Below are 18,763 nucleotides of genomic sequence, written 5' to 3' on the forward strand. Positions count from 1 at the left end.
TGGGTACTGTAAGTCTCTAAGAACTTTGCACACCTGGATTGTACAATATTTGCACATTATTCTTCTTAAAATTCTTTAAACTCTGTCAAGCTGGTTGTCGATCATTGCTAGACAGTCATTTTCAAGTGTTGACAATTTAAGTAAAACATTTAACTGATAAGCATACCCATAACACAAGGCAGCCACCACCATGCTTGAAAACATGAAAAGTTGTACTCAGTAATGTGTTGTATTGGACTTGCCCCGAACATAATGCTTTGTATTCAGGACTGTCACGACTTCCGCCGAAGTCGGTCCCTCTCCTTGTTCGGGCGGCGTTCGGCGGTCGACGTCACCGGCTTTCTAGCCACCGCCGATCCACTTTTCATTTTCCATTTGTTCTGTCTTTGTCTTACACACCTGGCTTCACTCAACCAATTATTTGTTTATTATTTAACCCTCTGTTCCCCATGTTGTGTTTGTGAGTGATTGTTTATTGTATTTCTGTCCGTCTTTGTGGGCTCGTGATGTTACTTTGTAAATTTGTCTTTTTGAGTAAAATACGTTGATTACTCATATCTGCTGTCCTGCGCCTGACTCTCTACACCAGCTACACACAGGACCCTTACAGACCTGGTGTTGTTCTACTCATATCTGCTGTCCTGCGCCTGACTCTCTACACCAGCTACACACAGGACCCTTACAGACCTGGTGTTGTTCTACTCATATCTGCTGTCCTGCGCCTGACTCTCTACACCAGCTACACACAGGACCCTTACAGACCTGGTGTTGTTCTACTCATATCTGCTGTCCTGCGCCTGACTCTCTACACCAGCTACACACAGGACCCTTACAGACCTGGTGTTGTTCTACTCATATCTGCTGTCCTGCTCCTGACTCTCTACACCAGCTACACACAGGACCCTTACAGACCTGGTGTTGTTCTACTCATATCTGCTGTCCTGCTCCTGACTCTCTACACCAGCTACACACAGGACCCTTACAGACCTGGTGTTGTTCTACTCATATCTGCTGTCCTGCGCCTGACTCTCTACACCAGCTACACACAGGACCCTTACAGACCTGGTGTTGTTCTACTCATATCTGCTGTCCTGCGCCTGACTCTCTACACCAGCTACACACAGGACCCTTACAGACCTGGTGTTGTTCTACTCATATCTGCTGTCCTGCGCCTGACTCTCTACACCAGCTACACACAGGACCCTTACAGACCTGGTGTTGTTCTACTCATATCTGCTGTCCTGCGCCTGACTCTCTACACCAGCTACACACAGGACCCTTACAGACCTGGTGTTGTTCTACTCATATCTGCTGTCCTGCGCCTGACTCTCTACACCAGCTACACACAGGACCCTTACAGACCTGGTGTTGTTCTACTCATATCTGCTGTCCTGCTCCTGACTCTCTACACCAGCTACACACAGGACCCTTACAAGGATATAAAGTTCATTACTTTGCCACATTTTTTGCCGTTTTACTTTAGTGCCTTACTGCAAACAGGATGTATGTTTTGGAATATTTTTATACTGTACTGGCTTCCTTATTTTCACTCTGTCAATTAGTATTGTGGAGTAACTACAATGTTTTTGATCCATCCCAGTGGTGATTTTAGCATGTAAATCTTGGTGGGGCAAATATATTTTGGTTAGTTATTTCTACAGTATAGTCCAATATGATATTGCGAAGTAGCATGTGCATCAAATAACAACAGTAATACAGTACATACTGCTGTACCTGAACATACTCGGCCCGCAATTGTTTCACCGGTCGTTGTTTCTCTCAAAAGGCACCAGGTAAATGTGTTTCATAGATCCATGGTTCCTCTTCAAAAGGCGGGCAATTGTTGGTAGGCTGATGGATGCCACATTGGCAAAGGTGTCATGGTTCTCCTCAATGGCCTGCTTTATTTCGGACAGCGGTATGTCATTCCTGGCCCTCACCATTTCCACCTCTGCCCACTCCTGCTGGTTGTCAGCACACGGCTACGGCCACCACCACGGGGTCTACTGTAAATTCTGAGGGTAGAACAGAGTATACTGTCAATCGCTCATACTTTAAGAATACTGTAACACGTTTTGTGAATTTACATGCATTACAATATGTCATTGACTGTAAATGTAATGATAAAGCATAGTGCATATCCTGCAGACTCATGATCGAATTGACAGATTGTGGTGAATTAATCTGTCAGCCTCTGCCATGGTAATGCCTCTGTTTACAACATGGTCAATGACCATGGCCCGGACTGCCTCCCTCTCTCTGATGTCCACCTCTTTGACGGGGCCCATGCGCACATCTTTGCCTCATTGATGGGCCCATGCCCACCTTATTGACCTCTTCGATGGGGCCCATGCCTACCTCTTTGACGAGGCCCATGCCCACCTCTTTGACCTCTTCGATGGGGCCCATGACCACCTCTCTGACAGGCCCTTTGTCCACAAGCTCTTTGATTTCCTCCTCTCCCTTGCTGTCTATCCTGCTCCATGTTAAAAGGAATTGCAAGTGCTCACACACACCCTTTTATATGGTGACCAGTTATGGTTACCACTATGTGAAATCAATTAGCAATAACGAGTAGTCATTATTTATGGTTATCATGTATCATACAGTACATGTCATTTAGATGTATATACTTTACAAACACATTTTATTTCTGTAGTTCTCAAAATCCATATATAGTTGACAAACTAGTTTAAAATCTATAGGTTAACCAAACGGTTAAGTGATTAACCATTAAGTGCAGTTGGATTAAGTGATGATAAAATATATTTATACAAAAGAGGAGTATCAAGGCTCATTAGAAGGCCCATATGCAGACAGTTTAAAAGTAACAAAAGTTTATTACAGAAACAGGGGGCCAGGCAAAGGACAGGTCAAGGGCAGGCAGAGGTCAGTAGTCCAGAGCAGAGTCCGAAAGGTACAGAATGGCAGGCAGGCTCAGGGTCAGGGCAGGCAGAGGTCAGTAATCCAGAGCAGAGTCCTGAAAGGTACAGAACGGCAGGCAGGGTCAGGGCAGGCAGAGGTCAGTAGTCCAGGGCAGAGTCTGAAAGGTACAGAACGGCAGGCAGGGTCAGGGTCAGGGCAGGCAGAGGTCAGTAGTCCAGGGCAGAGTCAGAAAGGTACAGAACGGCAGGCAGGCTCAGGGTCAGGGCAGGCAGAGGTCAGTAATCCAGAGCAGAGTCCTGAAAGGTACAGAACGGCAGGCAGGGTCAGGGCAGGCAGAGGTCAGTAGTCCAGGGCAGAGTCTGAAAGGTACAGAACGGCAGGCAGGCTCAGGATCAGGGCAGGCAGAGGTCAGTAGTCCAGGGCAGAGTCTGAAAGGTACAGAACGGCAGGCAGGGTCAGGGTCAGGGCAGGCAGAGGTCAGTAGTCCAGGGCAGAGTCAGAAAGGTACAGAACGGCAGGCAGGCTCAGGGTCAGGGCAGGCAGAGGTCAGTAATCCAGAGCAGAGTCAGAAAGGTACAGAACGGCAGGCAGGCTCAGGGTCAGGGCAGGCAGAGGTCAGTAGTCCAGGGCAGAGTCAGAAAGGTACAGAATGGCAGGCAGGCTCAGGGTCAGGGCAGGCAGAGGTCAGTAATCCAGAGGGGTGTGACAAGGTACAGAAACAGATCAGGGTGTGACAAGAAGAGAATCATATAAAAAGTATTATGAGCATTGCATTGTGAAAGCCAATTACTACATATGAACGGTGTGTGTGTTGTACTTAGTCAATTGAAAACATGCTCCTTTTTGATGATCTGTTTTGATTTTTGTACTAAGAGTTGTGCAATTTCAAGACATATGTACTTGTGAAAATAATACCAAAGCGATTTTAAAAAACTAACAAAGGGGTTGAAAACGTATTGACTCAAGACATTTCAGCTTTACATTTTTTTGTCATTTGTAAAAAAAAACTAAAAAAAACATAATTCCTCTTTGACATTATGGGGAATTTTGTGTAGGCCAGTGACAAACAATCTCAATTTAATCAATTTTAAATTCAGGCTGTAACATTACAAAATGTTGAAAAAGTCACTGTGTGTGTGTGTGTGTGTGTGTGTGTGTGTGTGTGTGTGTGTGTGTGTGTGTGTGTGTGTGTGTGTGTGTGTGTGTGTGTGTGTGTGTGTGCGTGTGTGTGTGTGTGTGTGCGTGTGTGTGTGTATCTGTGTGGGTTTTTACGTGAGTGAGTGCATGTGTGCTAAGGTGCGGCGAATCAGTGCAGGTGGTCAGTCCAGTTCGAGTGTTCAGCAATCTGATGGTTTGTAGATAGAAACTGTCTCTCAGCCTGTTGGTATCAGACGTCTGACCGACGGTAAGGGACTGAACGGCTCGTGGCTGGGGTGTGTGGGGATCTTGATGATGCTGCAGGCCTTCCTCAAACTGTTTCGAGTTGATGTCCTGTTGCTCCCTCTTGACAAGAGTGGTGATGTTGCTTGTCTGTGTCAAGTCCTCGGTGATGTGCATGCAGAGAAACTTAATAAAACTGCTGACTCTACGGTCCCATTGATGTGGATTGGGGCATGTTCTGCTTCCTGAAGTCAACAATCAATTCCTTTATTTTGCTGACGTTGAGGGAGAGGTTGTTGTCCTGGAACCATAATTCCAGTTCACTTACCTCCTCCCTATAGGCTGACTCGTCATTGTTGGTTATCAGGCCTACAACCGTGGTGTCATCAGCAAACTTGATGATGGAGTTGGTGTCGTGCAACGTTACGCATTCGTGGGTGAATAGGGAGTACAGCAGAGGGCTGAGGAGGAGTCAGTGTGGAGGAGTTTTTTTTGCCAATCCTTAGAGCCTGTGGTCTGCCTGTCAGGAAGTCCAGGATCCAGTTACAGAAGGTGGTTTCCAGACACAGGGCTCTGAGCTTGGTGTCAAGCTTGGAGGTAAGAATAGTGTTGAATGCTGAACTGTAGTCAATGAACAGCATTCTCACATAGGTGTTCGTCTTGTCCAGATGGGTTACGGCCGTGGATCTGTTGGAGCAGTAGGCAAATTGGAGTGGGTCCAGTGAGCCTGGAATACTGGCCTTGATGTGGGCCCTGACCAGCCTCTCGAAGCACTTCATGATGACCGGGGTGAGTGTGATGGGGCGATAGACATTTGGGCATGTTTTTTGGGGGGCACTGGGACAATGGTGGTCTCCTTGAAGCAGGTGAAGAATACAGCCTGGGACAGGGACAGGTTGAAGATGTCAGAGAATATGCCCGCCAGCTGATCAGTACACACTCTGAGGACGCGGCTAGGGATGCCATCTGAGCCGACGGTTTTGTGAGTATTCACTCTTTTGAGAGTTTTCCTCACGTCAGCCTCGGAGGGCAATAGCACCTGGTAATCGGAACAGCGAGAGTTTTCTGGATTGCTTGGTATTGTCTGCCTCGAAGCGGGCATAGAATGTGTTAAGCTCGTCTGGGATGGAGGCTTCGGTGGGCACCACGCAGCTGGATTTGCCTTTGTAGTCCATGATAGTCTGTAGTCCTTGTCGAACATCAATTCAAGTTTGAGTCAGTATTGTCTTTTTGCATCCCTAATGGATTTGCGGAGTTCATACCTCCTTGCCTTGTACATGTCACATGCCACAGAGTCATCGAGGTTCTTTCTGCTGACATTGAATGCTGCATTACCTGCTTTCAGCATGGGACGGATATCTCCAGAGTTTGTGGTTAGGATATGTCCAGATTGTTATTGTGGGTACAACATCATCATTACATTTCCTAATGAAGCCTGTGACTGACGACGTACAGTATATTCCTCAATGCTGATGGATGAGTCCTGGGTGGATGAATCTTTGAACATATTCCAATTAGTATTCTCAAAACAGTCCTGCAGCATTGAGTCTGCCTCCTCTGTGCAGCGCAACAATAAAGACTGCTTCCGGGTGAGAGGATTCTTTCTTGCTAACGATGTTGTATAGTTCGCTGAGTGCCGCCTCGGTGCTTGCTTGTGGCGGTATGTAGACAGCTGTGATAATAGCACACGTGAATTCTCTCGGCATATAGTGGGGTCGACATTTCAGCATCAGAAACTCCAGGTTGGGTGAACAGGAGCTCAAGATGTTTTCAGCTTCGGTACACCAGGAATTGTTGATATGGAAACATACCCTCCCCCCTCCTCTTACCAGAAGCCGCCATTTGATCCATACGGAAATTGGAAAAAGGTCTGCTTGAATAACAAAGTTGAGTATATCGTCCGTAAGCCATGTCTCTGTAAAAACAAAGACACAGCATTCCGTGATGTCCCTCTGCAATTGAAGCCTTGCTCTGAGTTCACAAAGTTCACATTAGCCATCAGGATACCAGGAAGAGGAGGCCGTAGGCTGTTCTTTTCAGCCTACCTTGGAGATGACATTAGGCTGTTCTTTTCAGCCTACAGTACCTTGGAGTCCCCCTTTTCTTCCTCTTCTTCGTCGCTGGCGTTGCCTTCGGTCGTCTTAGTCAGCAGCAACAGATGAGCCCACTGTGCGGGGAACAAAGGAGTAGTATTCCAGATCATGGAGGCTGAGAGATAAGTGTGTAGCTTCCAATTCATGATCCAGAAGTGTTTGTCGGTCGTATTATTGCACGAACATGCTGAGCAAATAAAGTAATAATTAACACAAAAATAGCCATAAAAAAGCAAAGTTGAGCAGTAACCAGCAAGACATGTGCCCTCCTCAGCGCCGCCATCTTAACATTTCATTCCCACCTTCCCTCTCTCCCTCTCCAGTTCTCTTTCTTCTCTGTCACGCTCTCTTTTTCTGTGATTGTGCCAGATGCATCACAGAATAGTTTCCCAATTCTACCCCTCTTCCCCTCTCCTCTCATGCTCCTCTCGTCCTCTCCTCCTCCTCTCCTCCTCCTCTCCCTCTCCTCCTCTGCTCTCTTCCCCCTCTACCCCTTTCCTCCTCTCCTCCTCTCCTCCTACTCTCCCCCTTCCTGCTCCAGACTCAGTGAGTGGTTTCAGTTGCTGTGGCATGATGTATTACTTCATCATGGCCCTGGACTAGCCTTGTAGCCCCACAGCCTCATGCTGCAATTATTGGGGAGGTAATGTCATAGCCCAGGTGGGCCTGGCTTGCATCTATTGTAGCACATAGAGAGGCCTGGTAGACAGGGCCTAAATGAACACAATCTGTTTCTTTATAGGGCAGGCAGGTGTTCTAGGAAAATCATTGTGCTTATATATACTGTCTCACATCCAGCACTACAGTACCTGTAGTGACTGCAGGGTCAAGAACTGTAGGCTTCTTAACCTTTCTGGGAAGGGGGTTCCGCTAGCGGAACACCTGGCCTACAGCCAGTGAAATTGCAGGGCGCCAAATTCAAACAACAGAAATCTCATAATTAAAATTCTTCAAACATACAAGTATTATACACCATTTTAAAGATTAACTTCTCGTTAATCCAACCACAGTGTCCGATTTCAAAAAGGCTTTACGGTGAAAGCACACCATGCGATTATGTTAGGTCAGCGCCTAGCCACAAAAACCATACAGCCCTTTTCCAACCAAGGAGAGGTGTCACAAAAGTCAGAAATAGCATTAAACTTAATCACTTACCTTTGATGATCTTCATCTGATGGCACTCCCAGGTCTCCATGTTAGACAGTAAATGTTCGTTTTGTTCGATAAAGTTCATCTTTATGTCCAAATACCTCCTTTTTGTTCGCGCGTTTAGTCCAGTAATCCAAATGCACAAAGCGCGGGCACAAAGTCTAGATGAAAAGTCAAAAAAGTTCCATTTTAGTTCGTAGAAACATGTCAAACGATGTTTCTAATCAATCCTTAGGGTGTTTTTATCATAAATATTCAATAATGTTTCAACCGGACAATACTGTTTTCATTAGAAAGGAAAGGGAACGGAGCTCGCGCTCACGGCCACGCGCATGACTAAATTAAAGGCTTTCACCTGGGCCATCTGCTTAGAGTGCTCTTATTCGCTCCCCTTTCACAATAGAAGCCTGAAACAACTTCTAAAGAATGTTGACATCTAGTAGAAGCCTTAGGAAGTGCAATCTGACCCCACAGACACTGGATATTCGACAGGCATTCACTTGAAAACTACAAACCTCAGAATTCCCACTTCCTGGTTAGATTTTTCTCAGGTTTTCGCCTGCCATATGAGTTCTGTTATACTCACAGACATTATTTTAACAGTTTTGGAAACTTTAGAGTGTTTTCTATTTCTATGCATATTCTAGCTTCTGGGCCTGAGTAACAGGCAGTTTACTCTGGGCACGTTTTTCATCCAAACTTCCCAATGCTGCCCCCTATCCCTAAAGAGTTTAACTAAACCCCATGTCTCCAACACTCCATATCTGATTAAAAAAATGGCAACCTGCTTAGTGTGTGCAGTTTGGGTTGTCGGTGATGTTTTAACCACCCTTCATTTGTGTCAGAACTCTTATAGAACAGTAATAGAACCATTCTAGAGCATTTCTAGAACTGCAATAGAACAGTTCTAGAACAGTTCCAGAACCTTAATAGAACAGTAATAGAAGATGACTAAAACAGTAATAGAACAGTAATAGAAGATGACTAAAACAGTAATAGAACAGTAATAGAAGATGACTAAAACAGTAATAGAACAGTAATAGAAGATTACTAAAACAGTAATAGAACAGTAATAGAAGATGACTAAAACAGTGATAGAACAGTAATAGGCTAGCTCTTCCAACAGTTCAGAGATTGGCTGGATGATTCATTATATGTGTGAATAATGGGATTTTCTAAGTATTTAACCATGGATTTCATTAATATGCTAAGCAACCTGGGCTGGCTGGCTTTATCTTCACAGCTCCTCAAAGCCATTGTTCAACACCACCCAGATCAACTGACATGCCCTGTTAGCCAATCCTATTGTACATAGGGACAACCACTCCATGGATAGTAAGGTGTCAGAACACATCAAACAAGGTATTTCAGGAGAAAATGACTGGTTTGTACATGATTGTTAAACAGGTGCATGTCTTGTACATTATCTGGAGGAGCTCACAAAAATAGGATGTGTTTTTAGGGTATGATGGGATAGCAATGCTCTGCCTTCTTTATTATGTCAAACTATTTCCTGGCCATGACCTTGCTTTTAAATCACACTCAACACAAAGTGACAAAACATACCCATGTAATTTTATGTGCGTTACTGGTGATGTCGTCAGTGTGAGCAGTAATGTACAGGGTTCTGGGCCTCCACTCAGCCCCCGCCCTGCACCGAGGTTGGTCTGCCAGCCTGCCAGGAGCATGTCAACCTGGAGAGTTTTATTAGCATAACTCCAAGTCAGTCTATGAGCCAGATCTGTCACCATCCATCTATCACCATCAATTTGTCTTCCAAACTGCCGTTCCATTCGAGGCTGTCGTTAATTCTTTTCCCGCCAGGCTCAGTGGGCCCACAATCAATGTCTTCCTTCCCAAGTTATTCATTATGCCCATACAGTCAGTGCTATCAAAGAGACGAAGAGAGGTATCCCATTAGGACAAAGCTTCTCTAAGAAGCTTGCATGTAATTAGGCCCTCAGTGTGATCACTACCTACAAGGTCTAGCTACACTGAACCAAAATATAAATGCAACATGTAAAGTGTTGGTCCGATGTTTCGTGAGCTGAAATAAAAGATCCCAGAAATGTTCCAAATGCACAAAAAGCTTATTTCTCTCAAATATTGTGCACAAATTTGTTTACATCTCTGTTAGAAAGCATGTCTCCTTTGCCAAGATAATCCATCCACCTGACAGGTGTGGCATATCAAGAAGCGGATTAAACAGCATGATAATTACACAGGTGCACCTTGTGCTGGGGACAATAAAAGGCCACTCTAAAATGTTTCATTTTTGTCACACAACACAATGCCACAGATATCTCAAGTGCAATTGGCATGCTGACTGCAGGAATGTCAACCCGAGCTGTTGCCAGAGAATTGAATGTTAATTTGTCTACCATGAGCCGCCCCCAACGTCGTTTTAGAGAATTTGGCAGTACGTCCACAACAACAGACCACGTGTATGGCGTTGTATTCCTTCCAGTTCTCTGCTGCCAATGACTGGAACGAATTGCAAAAATCGCTGAAGCTGGAGACTCATATCTTCCTAACTAACTTTAAGCATCAGCTATCTGAGTAGCTTACCGATCGCTGCAGCTGTACACAGCCCATCTGTAAATAGCCCATCCAATATACCTACCTCATCCCCGTATTGTTTTTATTAACTTTTTTTGCTCTTTTGCACACCAGTATTTCTACTTGCACATCATCATCTGCACATCTATCACTCCAGTGTTCATTTGCTGAATTGTAATTACTTCGCTACTATGGCCTATTTATTGCTTTACCTCCTCACGCCATTTGCACACACTGTATATAGACTTTTTCTATTGTGTTATTGACTGTACGTTTGTTTATTCCATGTGTAACTCTGTGTTGTTGTTTGTGTCGCACTGCTTTGCTTTATCTTGGCCGGGTCGCAGTTGTAAATGAGAACTTGTTCTCAACTAGCCTACCTGGTTAAATAAAGGTGAAAAAAAATATTAAAAAATACAAAATGTTGTTGAGCGTCATGCTTGCTGATGTCAACGTTGTGAACAGACTGCCCCATGGTGGTGGTGGGGTTATGGTATGGGTAGACATAAGCTACGGAAAACGAACCCAATTGTATTTTATCGAAATCCATAGATTAGGGCCTAATTTATTTATTTAAATTGACTGATTTCCTCATATGAACTGTAACTCAGTAAAATCTACTAAATTGTTGCGTTTATATTTTTGTTCAATATAAAATAAGACAACAAAAAACTGTGTTGGAACACAAACATAATATTATCACCATTGCAAACCCTTTTTTTCTCAAGAACCCGAAAAACTGGTAAATGAGCCCAAATGGAGAATAAAAAATCATTTAAAAAATGAATACTTGTCTTAAACCAATAACACTGCAATGTAAACACCAAGGCAGACTTCATGTCAAATGTTAATTGTTTTGAGATAATTCACCCATTTGGAAAGTAGTTTTAAATATTAAATATGCTGCGATTGGAGCTAAGACTTTAGATGCCCCAGTATCTGTGCGTCAGAGATTTATATATTTATTTATTTTATTTAACCTTTATTTAACCAGGCAGGTCAGTTGACAACAAATTCTTATTTACAATGACGGCCTACCAAAAGGCAAAAGGTCTCCTATGGGGACGGGGGCTGGGATTAAAAATACAAATACAGGACAAAACACACATCATGACAAGCGAGACACCACAACACTACATTAGGAGAGACCTAAGACAACAACATAGCATGGCAGCAACACCACATGACAACAACATGGTAGCAACACAGCATGGCTGCAGCGAAACATGGTAGCAGCACAAAACATGGTACAAACATTATTGGGCACAGACAACAGCACAAAGGGCAAGAAGGTAGAGACAACAGTACATCACGCGAAGCAGCCACAACTGTCAGTAAGAGTCTCCCTGATTGAGTCTTTGAATGACGAGATGGAGATAAAACTTTCCAGTTTGAGTGTTTTTTTGCAGCTCATTCCAGTCGCTAGCTGCAGCAAACTGAAAAGAGGAGCGACCCAGGGATGTGTGGCTTTGGGGACCTTTAACAGAATGTGACTGGTAGAACGGGTGTTGTATGTGGAGGATGAGGGCTGCAGTAGGTATCTCAGATAGGGGGGAGTGAAGCCTACGAGGGTTTTATAAATAAGCATCAACCAGTGGGTCTTACGACGGGTATACAGAGATGACCACTTTACAGAGGAGTATAGAGTGCAGTGATGTGTCCGATAAGGAGCATTGGTGGCAAATCTGATGGTCGAATGGCAAAGAACATCCAGCACCCTTACCTGCTGATCTATAAATTACGTCTCCGTAGTCTAGCATGGGTAGGATGGTCATCTGAATCAGGGTTAGTTTGGCAGCTGAGGTGAAAGAGGAGCGATTATGATAGAGGAAACCAAGTCTAGATTTAACTTTAGCCTGCAGCTTTGGTATGTTCTGAGAGAAGGACAGTGTACTGTCTAGCCATACTCCAAAGTACTTGTATGAGGTGACTACCTCAAGCTCTAAACCCACAGAGGTAGTAATCAAAGAAGTGGAGAGAGGGCCATTCTTCTTACCAAACCACTTGACCTTTGTTTTTCTGAGTAAATATAGTCAATACTCCCGTTACGGCCGGTATGATTATCCACAAAATAATTGCTTGTTTTGTCACGTAAACTGAAATTAGGCGAACTATTTGAATTTTAACAACCAGGAAATGGCAGAGAAATTTATGCATGGTGCACCTTTAATAAAAGTATATTTTTCGTTTTTGACTGAAACCCCCAGAAATGTACAAAGACAATCACTTCATATTGTGGAAAGCTCTTGACATTTGGCAACAAATAACCTGGGCATGGGCTTTAGCTGTCTTGTCAGCCATTTTATCTTGCATGAAGTGTTTGGGCAGATGAAACCATGGTTATGAGAGAGATTTTTCATTAGATTCCATGCTTGGCTCAACCCAGAGAGCAGCCCTGTGAAGTGTTAACATGTCTACCTTGCCTTGCCGGCAGAAACCTGTGAACCATGCTGCTATTGTAGTTCACTTCCTGTGCAACTTTACTTATTTTTCTAAAACCGAAGTTCAGGAGAACTTTGCTCTGGAATGTGTCTAAATCTAACAGACCATTACCATTCCCTAAAAACAGGTTCACACCTTATAAGAGGGTCTATTTACCCTTGTTGTTTTAAACATTTGCAAAAGCTCTTTTTGTCTGGTGTTGTTGTTGAGGTAACATCCTGTCAGTTCATTACGGGCCATTTGATTGAGGGCCTGGGGCATTATGGGAAAAGCCAGTTGATGTCCATGGACTCCTAATGATCCGTATTTGACACTACTTATTGAGGCCCTTCCACATCTCATGAAAAATTCATAAGTACTTTTGTCTCTCTCAGGTTGAAAGCTGCTGCATAATTAAATGTTATAGTCCTTTTTCTTATTCAATATGCTACACTACTTTAGTAAACGCTTTAATGAGATTGGCATAACATGATGGTTCCAGTAATAATTCACAATGCCTCCTACAATTAACTCTGCCTGTTTGAACATATGTCGCCTGTTTATGTGGTACAGAATGTTTGTTTGTGTAATGAAGGGTGTAATGTTTTTGTCTGTGTTTGTATGTCTGCTTTCTGCATATTTTTGCATATTTCAATTTATTTTGAATGTGTTTTATTGTAAATGAATTCAAGAGGACCTCCTAGCTGTGTGTGGCTCGTGAGGGGCCACTCATTTAGAAACCGCAACTAATAAACACTGCCATTAACCATTTTTAGAACTGCTTGTTGCAGATACACAAATCCCTCATCGGTCAGCTCACTATTAGAGTAATGGTAACCTCTCTCTTGAATCCTGTGACACCCCCTTCAAGGAATATCTGACCCCAGTTTAATGCTGTTTTGAAGTCGGTCGATTCCTCCAAATTAACCAAATTACATTGACAAATGTTTCCTCCTTTTCTCTTTTCATCTCATCTCCTACCCTGCTTCCTGTGAAAACACTTTCCCCTCCCTGCCTTTCCTCCTGACACACAGTGGCATGCTGGCATTCGGCAGTGTCTGACTCAGAATGGGACTGAAGTGGATAATTGTAAGCGCATGCTTTTGTCACGGAGCGCTCGTTTATCTCGACAAAGAAGAAAGCTTCATCTTGAGACTACTTGTGTAAATTACCGGCACAGCAAACTAAACAGCTCTATTAAAAAACAGATATTTACAGAAGGAGCATCTACGGTGTAGTATTGTCTGGCCCTGCAGACACACTGAGACACAATGAGACACACTGAGATGCACTGACTGAGCCTCTACAAATGGAGATGGCTCTGCAGGTTTCTCACCACCATCAATATGAGCATGTTGCATACAAGTCTCATGGGGCACCTGACTGGGAAACCACCTGACATCTGTTTAGCGTTTTGTATTATTCTGAGTTGTGTAATGTTGCAACCAATGATACAGTAGTTGAATCAAATAAAAAAAAAATGTATTTGTCACACGCTTCGTAGACAACAGGTGTATGCTTACTTACGGGTCATTTTACAACAATCAGATGAAAGATAACATAAAAAATACAAAAATAGAAATAGTCATACAGGGAATAACAAACAAAAATAAAGAGTAAAAATACCAGAACTATATATAGGGTGTAGAAAATAACATGGCTATATACAGGGAACACCAGTACTGAGTCAATTGGCAGGGCTTTGAGGTATTGTGAGTGTATAGGTTGAGTCCAGTGTGTGTTGGTAGAGTCAGTACAAGAGAGTTAGTGCAAAAAAGGGTCAATGCAGGTAGTCCGGGTAGCCATTTGATTGGTTATTTAGCAGTCTTGTTTAGCAGTCTTATGGCTTGGGGGTAGAAGCTATTCAGGGTCCTGTTGGTCCCAGACTTGGTGCATTGGTACTGCTTGCAGTGTGGAAGCAGACAGAACAGTCTGTGGCTTTCCTCTGGCACCGCCTGATATAGAGGTCCTGGGTTGCAGGGATCTCGGCCCCAGTGATATACTGGGCTGTATGCATTACCCTCTGTAGCGCCTTGCGGTCGGATGTCAAGCAGTTGCCATACCAAGCGATGATGCAGCCAGTCAAGATGCTCTTGATGGTGCAGCTATAGAACCTTTTGAGGATCTGAGGGCCCATGCCAAATCTTTTCAGCCTCTTGAGGGGGAAGAGGAATTGATGTGCCCTCTTCACGACTATGTTGGTGTGTTTGGACCATGATAGATCCTTAGTTATGTGGACACCGAGGAACTTGAAGCTCTCGACCCGTTCCACTACAGCCCAGTCGATGTGGATGGGAGTGTGCTCGGCCCTCTGTTTCCTTTAGTCCACGATCAGCTCCTTTGTCTTACTGACGTTGAGGGAGATGTTGTTGTCCTGGCACCACACTGCCAGGTCCACACTGTCAGGTCTCTGACCCCCTCCCTATTGGCTGCCTCATCGTTGTTGGTGATCATGCCTACCACCGTTGTGTCATCGGCAAACTGAGATGTGCTTGTCTGTGGGATACATACAAAATGCGTACTGTTTGTTGGTAGTGGGGGGTACTGTTGGAGTTACTCAGGGACCAGAGTGATCTATACCATCCATACATTATCATAATTGCATTTCTGATATTTTCAAGTGGCTGGTTGATAAGACTTGTTTGGTTCCCCCTGACGGTATCAATTAGGGTTTAGGGTTTAGGTTTAAGTATTCACTCTGCCCTTTGGTGACCTTTTAGATGACAGACCTCATGTAACGTCAGTGCTAAATCATTAGAGGAGGCTTCCACCAACGAGAACACCAGATCATCCTTCTGATCCTTATAATCTTTCCAAATCCTGGGGATCAACGCTTCTCCATTATGGAAATGGACAAATGTAGGCATTCAATTCTTATCTTCCCAGTCTCTCGTAACAGTACAAAAAAATAATTAACAAAAAATAAAAAATGCATGAAATGAAATGTATGCATTCACTACTGTAAGTCGCTCTGGATAAGAGCGTCTGCTAAATGACTAAAATGTAATGTAAATGTAACAGGCTGTTTGGCTCTGGGATGCCAATATCATTATCTTCCTGGAACCCTTCTATTAAGTGAGTGATTTGTGAGGTTAGTGTTTGAATAAGTCATACTGTGTTTTATCATCACTAACAATTTATACTCCACATGTGGGTTTATAAGCAACTAAAGAAACACTCCCTTCTAAATGCACTGTCACCCTGAAGGTTAATTTCTGATGTTGCAGGCACCTTACATTATGGAGAGCCTGCAAATAAATGGTTGTTACACCTTTTCCTCTCATATAATGCAAGTGGAAGATCCAGTGCAGGCAAGTAGCATCAAATGAGATGAAATTAAGTCATAGTATTCATTCAGTTCAGCTCTCTCTCTGGCTGTACCATGCACACTCACCCACCCAATTCTACCCAGGAAACCTTGTCCCCCCAGCCCTCATCCCACAGGTCCCTTTTCTCTGCAAACATATTTCATGTAATTTTGTCTTGAAGGCTTACAAATTCTATTATAGTGATCCTGTGTGCATGGCGCAGCGCTGTAAGGAGCGAGAGGGGGAGAGCAGAGCGGCCTCCAGGGGGAACGAGACCCTAATACTAATAAACGAGCGCGACTTTGCCTTTGCCTCTCTCGCCCTGTGGGATGCGAGGGAGAAAGGGCTGAGTAATTGGAAAATATCCCTGCCTCGTATTCCAAAGAGATCCCCCCCACCACCACCACTAGCCTCCCTCCTCCGTTTCCCCCCTCCTCCCCTCGACTGCACAATGAGATATACTGTTCTCATTTTGCTTCATAAAAGGCACAATTAGCGGAGTTTGAGGAGTCTGTGTGTGTGTGTGTGTGTGTGTGTGTGTGTGTGTGTGTGTGTGTGTGTGTGTGTGTGTGTGTGTGTGTGTGTGTGTGTGTGTGTGTGTGTGTCTGTGTGTGTGTGTCTGTGTTTGTCTGTGATGTGTGTCTGTGTATATTTGGTGTCGAGGGTGAACAAAAAATGTCTGTGTGCCGCTCTTTTATGTCATGTGATCCATGGATGGGAGTAGGAGTGATGGGGGGTGGGGTCTACATTTGCCACGGACTGCCATCACACTCTGTCTCTGTCTCTGCCTCCTGCCTATGATGTGTTTGTACCAGCACTGGCAGTGGTGGAAAAAGTACCCAATTGTCATACTTGAGTGAAAGTATAGATACCTTAATGGAAAGTTACTCAAGTAAAAGTGAAAGTCAGCCAGTAAAATACTACTTGAGTAAAAGAATTTGGTTTTAAATATACTTAAGTATCAAAAGTAAATGTAATTGCTCAAATATACTTAAGTATCAAAGGTAAAAGCATAATTCATTTAAAATTCCTTATATTAAGCAAAGCAGACGACACCATTCCTTGTTTTAAAAATGTACGGATACGCTCCAAGACTCAGACATTATTTACAAAAGATGAATTTGTGTTTAGTGAGTCCGCCAGGCCAGAGACAGTAGGGATGCCCACGTTTTCTCTTGATAAGTGCGTGAATTTGACAATTGTCCTGTTCTGCTAGGCATTCAAAATGTAATGAGTACTTTTGGTTGTCAGGGAAAATGTATGGAGTAAAAAGTACAATATTTTCTTTAGGAATGTAGTGAAGTAAAAATTGTCAAAAATATGAATAGTAAAGTACAAATACTTAAGTAGTGCTTTAAAGTATTTTTACTTAAATGCTTTACACTACTAAGCACAGAACACATGCCCTGAGCTAATGAGGCCTTATGCTACTGAGCCACTCAGCCAGAGTTCCATGTAAATAAAGAAACATGGGAGGTTGTGACATTCCTGCTATTACATAAATGGGTAGAAAAGGCCCCCCAAAAAACCCCACTTCCACCTTATTTCCCCCTGTCTTCAGACTCTGAGCACCAAGCAAACCCACTCCAAACAAACCATCTTAGAACATGCTAACAATCATAGGGGCGGCAGGTAGCCTAGTGGTTAGAGCGTTGGACTAGTAACCGAAAGGTTACAAGACAGAATCCCCGAGCTGACAAGGAAAAAAGATGTCGTTCTGCCCCTGAATAAGGCAGTTAACCCACTGTTCCTAGGCAGTAATTGAAAATAAGAATTTGTTCTTAACTGACTTGCCTAGTTAAAAAAGGTTAAATAAAAAAACTTAAAAAAAACTGTTGTAGTGACAATTCTACGCCTGATTTCTTTCCCTGGTATCATCTGGATGTATGCAGTACTCACCGGTTGCATGGTTTCTGTTCATGTGTTATGGATTCTCTGATATCGAATTGACTCACATGTTGACAGTTTTAGTATATTCAGTACTTCAGCTTCAGTAATTCAGTATTTTATCTTTGTTGATTGAACTTGGGGGTTGAACTTACCTATGCCATTTGCTCACAATTTAATTATGAACAATATGGAAATATAGTGAATAAAGAGAACAATTGCAATATGCTGAATGTGCTGCATTCTACAGTGGAGAATGGTGGGAGGAAGAAAGAGATTAAAACATAATGTGTTCAGCGTTCAGTTTTTAGGTCAAGCGTCATCCTCAATATCCATGATGCAATCTACAGTTACTTGAAAGTCATGTTGTATTTTGGTATCACACTGTTGAAGGTACACACGAGAGGAGGAGGAGAGGTTTTTGTCAGTGTGTTTTCTTCTCCTTGTTACATTTTATCTCTGGCTATATTTGGAAGCTGTCTTGGTGTATTTGCACTGATGACAGATATGGAAAATGCTTCACTGTGCCGGGGCCTAAGATGAAGTTGAAAAGCACATAACATAAGTGTATCAACTTATTTATGGAATTGAAAGAAAAATGGCACACACATTTGATCAAATTATCTCTTAGAGCTGGAGTTGTCTAGTGAAAAGCCATTCTCAGCCTACAGTTCTTAGGAAGGGCTTCAGACAGACTCAAATCTATTCTTAACACTGAGTTACAGTGCTTGGCAATTATACAGTATATCGACCATCTTTAGTGTTCTCTTCCTTCTGCTCCCATTCATTCTAATACTGACTTTTAACATTTAGTTTTACATCTGCAGATTTTTCACCTATTCCGCTCCAGGAATCAAACCAGCAACCTTTCGGTTACTAGCCCAAAGCTCTTAACTGCTAGGCTACCTGCCGCCCAAGTTCATCTTAAGAGAATGAGCCGATAGACTTGTGATTGATGTGATTGATTGTGTGAACCAGGGGAAGTAACACGAGCAAAGAGGATTTTGACAGGCCCCATACATCAAGATTTTTCTCACTATGCCTGTTAATGTCACTGCTACAAGCTTCAGGGTGTTCAAT

This window comes from Salmo salar, chromosome ssa13 (assembly GCF_905237065.1).
Source record: "Salmo salar chromosome ssa13, Ssal_v3.1, whole genome shotgun sequence".
NCBI lineage: Eukaryota > Metazoa > Chordata > Actinopteri > Salmoniformes > Salmonidae > Salmo > Salmo salar.